The following is an 8,108-nucleotide window of genomic DNA, read 5'->3' as shown; positions in this document are numbered from 1 at the left end:
CAACTATGTGTGTGCAATGTACTTTTTCACAAAGATGAAGACATACACAGTAAATTTGCAATTGCTTTTAGGCGAATAAACCATGTAACCATTTGAAACTATTCTGTAAATTATGTTTATATTTTGTAATACCTTGTTTAATATATAGTTAACGTATATGATTTTAGGTCTGCTTGTACAATGAACTACTTATAAAGGCAGTCATTTTGCTTTAGGTCCAGCAATGGTTGAGAAAACAAGTTACAGAAAAAAATTTGTATCATTCGTTCTTATTATATAGAAATTAAGCAAATATATTGTATATCTGTTATTTGTACAATAGTAAACTGAATGCAAAATATAATACATTCAAACGATAGAAATTCCTTATAATAACTAAAACCTGCATTTCTTATGGACCGTGTTCACAAGTAGGAACTGTTGAAGAAAAGACTAATAGAATTAAATTTAAATTGGTACGTTCATAATATTTATTAAATAAAAAGTAAATGATCAAATGTTGAGCATCCCAATTTCTTTTCACTTTTATGTCGTATCTAAAAAAAAAACACAAGATCAGAATAACATTTTAGTATTTGGAATACATTTTGCAGTACTAAACATATTCTTTAAAGCATTCTAAATTATTCTAATATATGAGAATAGCGAAAATCAAGAGCCTTCGATATAAGACAAATCCATATACAAACATACAAACAACAAATGGTTATAATATTGTGTTCCCTACTTGTATATCGTGTGTTCATGTGGTAACTATTGGTATGGATGTACACGTCAAGTGAAACAGGAAACCAATGACAATAGATGTATGTTTTTTTCAATCTTGATTGTAATACACAATTGCCACATAACAAATATAATATCATGCACCATGAGGGTATTCCGAGAAAAAATAATCGTTAATAGTGCTCGAAAAAAACCAAATATTGGAAATCCGCAAATATCCTTATGATAGTGCTCGACTGCAAGACTCCCCAAATTTATCATCCGTTCCCAGTGGTAATCCATTTCGGAATTTTGTCACGCTCAAACTACTTTGTAGAACATACACATTTGATCACTTGTTTATTATTATCCGTTCTGAATATGCGTGAAATGTTTCCTGTCGGTCATTAAGCAAAGCTCAATCAAATAATCAATCATATATATTTCATCTGATGAGGGATTGCAAATTATAACCCTAAATAACACCTAAATAGGACTCCATATTCAGTAAAAGCGCTATGAAAACCTATGTATTGAGAAAATGACCTTTAAAGATAACGAAGATCTCATTCTTAAAACCCCTTTGAGTTGACGAGTACATGTATGTTTGTTACTACTTTCTTTATAGTTTGAGTTAAATTTGGCGAACTGAAGCTCGCAATGAATTCAATTGTCTATATATGATTTGACTGTAATTGTTAGACGCCTTTAATAACCTTTCGACATTTTGTAGAAACATTCACTCCACTCTTAGTATTTATATTTTTTACTCTTGTCTATTTTTTGCTATTGTTATAAAGTGTACCATTAAGAGACTACACCCGGTCTTGCTTCTATTTGGAGTTCAATCAATTATCTCTGATTTGAATTGTTACCTTGATTGGTCTCACTGTCATCGATTTATGTGATTTGAACATCGATAAACTACTGTCGCCTTAATTTCCTACACTCCATGAGTGAAATGTATACAGGATTGAATATAGATAGATATATAATAACAAACAAAGAAACACAAAACAAGCGTGAAATTCAAGAACTACAACGTCTTAGGTTTTCAGTTTTTTTTTTATATATTATTCGAATGGAAACTACACCATTAAGAGCTTGCCAATTGAATCTTAAAAGCAGCCATGCGGATGAATTTTCAGTCCACTAGCAACTATGTGGTCACAGTAACACTTATGTTTGCCTACCTTACATTTTGATGCAATTAATGCCTGACAACCTTTTTGGAAATAAACTACATATCCTGTCAGACATTTCATATCCTGCAAATCGATTAACTCTGCATGTAGTGATAACATCTGCAAAAGGAATATCATTAAGTGTGCATGTAAGTACTATATCATTTCAAACAGCAAAATCAAGTAAATAAACTCATTATGGATCATTTGTACGCCCGACACGCGTTTCGTCTAAAAAAGACTCATCAATTAACAATCGTACAATATTCAAATTTTAGTTATTACATTTTTAGGTTTACGACTAGTATATTTCTTATATTAATTTTGTATGGATTTTAACAAAGTATGAACAAGGATTGGATTTTAAATTATGTTCGATTTGGGTACTAAAGAATTTATATAGCGATTAGCTTTTGTTGTTGTTAATTTAATGATCGCTTCAGATCGATCGTCGTTATATACATTTATAATGAAAACTAAGAAATTTGTACACAATGTAAATAAAGGCTGAAAGGGCACTATATCATTGTATCAAACCCTTTCAAAAATAATCTCCTTTTTTTAATCGACAAAAATGTAATTATTTCTAGTGAATATATAACTTTTGTGCATTTGGATTTTGTGTTATTTATTAAACAGGAAGAACATCATACAAGCTTAATTTCTGCATATACATGTATGGCAACATACTAATCACGAATTGTATAATTTAAGTAATTGAAATATCATCAACATTACTGTTTTGCCAGTTTTTAAATATTGAGACATGGAAAAAACTAACTATCACATGATCTTAATTGCATGCACATTGTATAAATAAGAAAAAAAATCGCTATAAAAGCGAAGAAAGCATATGAGAAAAGGAAAAAAAAGGTAATTTTACGATTAAATCTCGTCAGAAAATGTCCTTGCAATTTCACAACTTGCATTATATTTATGTTATTGTATTCTACAATATTGGATATTTGGGTTTCATATCCAATCTTACGTCAAATATTTCTTGCTGCCACAGCCAAAATCATAAAACGGTAATTTAACCCTGCAAAAACTATCGTTGTAATTTTGAGCAAATAGAATGAACTTTGGATGTAAAAGAAAGTTCCAGAACTAGTTTTAAGCTTTCCAGTGCGGCCTTTAAAGATGTGATAATCCCCTTAAGAGTAACTCTATATATATTTTTCCAAAGGTTTGACAGGAGAGATAATAACTTTAACGGTACCAATTTTACTGTAATACATATGCATTTACAAAATGTATGTCTCTTCAGTGATGCTCAAAGCCAAAATATTTGAAAAACAAGAGCTTATAAAACGTTGAAGATCTGATCAAACCAAAAAGGTAAGATAATGAAATGTTCGGGATAAAACTTTGCTTTACATTTTTTTCTAACATTTTGATATCCTTACACCAGGGTCACTTTGATTCTTATCAAGTCTGCAATTAGACTTGTTTTAACTAGAAGAACATTACAGAACATTTTCAAATAATATTGAATATACAAAGAAATACTAATAAAACGTTATGTTTTTACCTCTACAATCCTCCTGGCATGGTGGCACTTTTTTACCATTCTCGCAAAGCGGAAGAATAATGGCACATCCTATTAATTCAGCAGCTTCTCTGGGAAGTAGACATACAATAGTCTTGGAGAATGTGTCAGTCAGCAGTGCATCAGCATCGCGTACATTAAGATGCCCAAGAAAAGTCGGAAACATTGTGACATTAAAACCATATTTTTCACAGTTGGTACTCTTAATAGGAACGCATTGAGCTTAAAAGGAAAAATATATCGTATTGAACACTATCCCCATGGAGCTTGTAGTAGTTCATTTAGTGACTGGTGGCAATTTACAAAACTGACCATACCGTATATACAGATGATCTATACTTATGTCTATACATAAATGTTTCTCCTAGAATTTTTATTTGGAACATTGCATTATATCATTTTAGAAACAGATTTTATTACTAAACTCCATTGACTTCAATATTTATAAGCCCCCATATAGTTAAATTTCCAAATGTGACTATCGAGAGTGAATAGATTAAGGCGACAGTAATTTACCGAAGTTCGAATCTTGAAGTTGATATAAAAGAGACAACTCATGGTAATAAACAATAACTGAGAGAAGGAACGAGACCGATGCGTCGACAGGGTAAGCGTGCACTGCTAAGCATGCATCATCCAGCATGCGAATTCACATTCAGTCAAAATGTCAAAATTGAGAATAGGACAAAATCGGTTGAATTATAGATCAGACGACTTCATTGGTATCTAAAGATAGAACACAGCGAAAACATGTCGCTATGGAGTTGACACATTGTATCGGTCAACTAGTTCGTGATGGTGACCGTAAAACATATGTAGCAATCAATAGGGTTGCGGGGATAGTCTTATCTTTTATAATATCTAGCGTATATCGGTTGTATAACCTGTAGACACTTGGTTATGCTCAACATATGATATTTGCGATTTTTCTTTCTTTCATTATTAAGTTAGATCGGGTGTCTTTATCTGAGTATCCCTTCGTGGCATGTTGCAATAATACTTTTTTGGTTTAATTTTTTTTGCCAAATATCATTCAATATACAGCAGAAAAATCTAAATCTTGAATTTTTGAAAGATTTAACTATCAGAATATTAAGCGTCGTTTAGTGTATTCAAAATTTTCTGAAAAAAATCTTTTGAAATCAAGGGAAGATAGTTATATTGATTTTGATAGGACAATTTTTTTTTTCATTTTTCAAAAAAATAAGGACCTTTTGATTTTGTTCTCATTATGAGGTTTTTCCACTTTTCCGTTGAAAGACCTTTTGATTTTGTTAGGACATTTTTTTTCTACCGCCTAGTATTTTTCAATCGCTGTATTGTTGTTTAAAAAGATGTCGCTTAGATATTTTGTATATGTATGATATCGACAGTTAATACACTTTTGCAACTGACACTGCTTAACCGAACACTTTCCCTTGTAGGAGTTATCTACCTGAACACTGTTTTTTTTTTGTTCTCACGACTCATTCGCCACCGTAAAAGGAGGGTAGGAATGCCCTTTACCGTCAGGCGTCAAAAGGTCATTTTCGGCTACCGTTAGCGTCAAATTGATTAAACTTTTATCGTGATTCGTCAAAATATCCTTATCGTGATTCGTCAAAATATCCTTATCATGATTCGTCAGAGGTCACAAATGATTAACCGTTACCGTTATTTTTTGAAAAAAACTAAACGTGATTCCTCAAAATCAGTCGATTATTTTATTGTCATAAAGAAAATGTACATTTTATCGTCATGCACCAAAAATTACCGTTAACGTCATTTGGCAAGATTTTTTACCGTTATTCGTCATGAAGGTACCCCCATTACGACCCTCTAAAAGATGATGACAAAAATATTTTTCCAAATTGCTCGTTACATCCTCAGGATATCGAGAACAATTCTGACCGAATCGACCCAGAGACTCGATATGATAGTTATTTCCCTTTATGTATGCAATATTAGTGAAATGAAATTGTAACAGGCTAACAATTAATTATAGAGACCTAGGTTTTTTTTATTTGAGGTCCTTTGTCCACAAAGCAGATAATTAGGTCAAGGTCAAAGGTCAAGGTCATGTTATAATTTTTTTACTTTTATTAGTTATTGCTCCTTCTTAGCACCCATAATAAATATCAACAAAAGGTATTTAATATATTGTAAGTTACGACAAAATTTATTAAAGGTTACGGTGTCATTAAATAGAGGGTTGCACTCCCCTGGAAAGTCCAAAATAAGATGTATGGTGATATGACTCATTTATCATACACGGTAGAGATCTTTGGATATGAAGTCCTTGTCTTCTGACCTTGAAATTGAGGTCATGGTCATCATAAAATTTGATACGATAATCGTACTCGAATTTGTTATGACTGCAAAGCCTGCAGAGGTGTCGACCCAACTATAGTAATAATATAAATGGTACCATTTATACTAGGCACGATGCACATTTCGACAACAGATGTCTTTTCAGTTATTCTCAATGCCAAATATTTGAAAATCTAAAACTTATTCAGAAATTGGAGAGCTAATAAAACCAAAAAGAACAAAAGGTATAGCCAAAGCCGGGAAAGGAATAGGAGCTTTGCATGAGGGAGATCTATTTGAACCAGAATTGCTTGATATCCAAAAAACAACACTTTATAAATTGCATACGTCCGAAACGCTTTTCTTTATTAACCGTTATCGTGAACGCTCATGGCCGGATATTTTAAAGCTAAGGATGTAGAAGATATAGATATAAGAAGATGTGGTATGAGTGCCAATGAAACCACTCTCCATCCAAGTCACAATTTCTAAAAGTAAACCATTATAGGTTAAAGTACGGCCTTCAACACGGAGCCTTAGCTCACACCGAACAGCAAGCTATAAAGGGCCCCAAAATGACTAGCGTTAAACCATTCAAACAGAAAAACCAAGAACCAAAACAGTTGAAGAGGTTTAACCCCATTTGATCACTCTTGAGTGAGTTGAAACCTTACTTTCTTTATCATTTTTAAATTCATAAACGGACAATTTAAGACAACTCTGTTATAAATCATGTCAGCACCGAAGTACTGACATCTGAGAAACTGAATTCATCCTGTTTTGTTACTGATATGTCTATATTTTCTTATTGATGTTTTGAGCACTTTTTTTTCGGCAATGGTGATGTTTATCTTTCATTGAATTACAGAGGGCGGCTGTGGTCGAGTGGTCTAACTAATTGATAACTTGTCTGTGAACACTGAGGTTGTAAGTTAGAACCCTGATCGTGGAAGATGCGGTCGACTACGATCTTAATTGCGTTGGAATGCCAGTTTTCCTCCCTAAGGTCGGTGGTTGTCTTCGAGCACCCCGTTATCTTCAACCAATAAAATATGACCGCCATTTTATAGTCAAGAGTGATCAAATGGGGTTAAACTCCACCAATCAAACAAATAATCTATCGACTTATGACTTTTATTCTTTCTTCATATCTAATTTAATTCTACCAACCGTATTAAAGTATTGAGCGGAGTATACATTTTGTATAATTTTGGTTACCTAAGATTTGTTGTAATTCTAATTTCCTAATGTATTAAAATAAAATGGTTACGTATTGATGTATGTATTCTGTGCCGCGAACGTTTCAGTGAGTACTGACCAATCAGAAAAGTTGTTTTTTATTGTTTTCCTTCATGAAGTATTCCTTAATTCAACAAGTACTTACGATTGTCGTTTTTACTTGCGGTTCATTTGAGACCTAATGTTTGCGAAGCCATTTTGATTGTTAAATATCATGTGCACGCAAATATATCATTTCCTATGATATAAATTCAAAATGATTTAGACGCAAAACATTAGATTCGTAATTGCTTAATTGAATATCATCACTTTAATCTACCTATTTTTATCTTTTGATTTTATGTTGTCTCAAGCTCTCAAGCTGCATGCATTTGTTTAATATTTGTATTTATGACAAGAACGCTAAATTGGAAGGAATAAAATATTCCAAAATATTTAAAGACATTCAATATTTAAATGTTCCGTAGAAATTAGTCATTTGTGACTGTTATGATCAACTTACGTGCTGGTGTGGTGATCACTGGATGTCGAGGCATCACATTTCCACTTAGCCACATTGAGTTTCCCATCCTGTTTCCAGCAAGGACTTGAGCGTTAACATAGTGGCAGAACATAAAAAAACAAATACAAATTTGAAAACATAATCTCATATTCATCTTTAAATCTTAAAAGTGCTTGATAAAACGAGCTAAGAATTACTTAAACACTCCTCAGGCTAATATGTACAATCTCATTAAATAACACTACGCCACTGTTTTTGCAATTCAAATTAAACAGTATTTAAAAGATTTGTTTGACATTTAAATGTATGATAGAAGAGGTTAAACATCGTTTTGCGTCGTGCTTTGATGTATAGTCGTATGTGTGAATTTATAAATATAAACATTAGAAACTCTCGCCCATTATATTGCCAAAGGCAATGTTGTATTTATAGTTCTTCTTTGTGTATAGAAACCTAAATCTTTTTATTGTTCCAATGTATGGTCATTATATATCTCACTTAATACATTACGCTCTTGCATGTTCTCACCAATATGGTCTTCATAATATGGTTCCCCTTACGCAAAAACTGTTCAGGGTTATGAGGAAGAACGACATTGCACAGGTTTTACATTCACTACCACGAATTGGTTTACGGATAC

At 32.4% G+C, this 8,108-nt stretch overlaps 1 long non-coding RNA gene across 1 annotated transcript; it reads right to left on the bottom strand.

The window, feature by feature from the left end:
* Positions 1-446: 446 nt before the first annotated feature.
* On the bottom strand, positions 447-7,781 carry LOC127720226 (uncharacterized). Its single transcript, XR_007990671.1, has 4 exons — positions 7,469-7,781; positions 3,421-3,660; positions 1,899-2,009; positions 447-536 (listed from the first exon to the last, which is right to left on the bottom strand). It is a non-coding gene; the product is annotated as an uncharacterized LOC127720226 (long non-coding RNA).
* Between the last annotated feature and the right edge of the window lie 327 nt (positions 7,782-8,108).

Source organism: Mytilus californianus, unplaced genomic scaffold (genome assembly GCF_021869535.1).
Source record: "Mytilus californianus isolate M0D057914Y unplaced genomic scaffold, xbMytCali1.0.p SCAF_11, whole genome shotgun sequence".
NCBI classification, from domain to species: domain Eukaryota; kingdom Metazoa; phylum Mollusca; class Bivalvia; order Mytilida; family Mytilidae; genus Mytilus; species Mytilus californianus.
The sequence above is the reverse complement of the archived record's forward strand: the minus strand, read 5'-3'. Positions and strand labels throughout refer to the sequence as shown.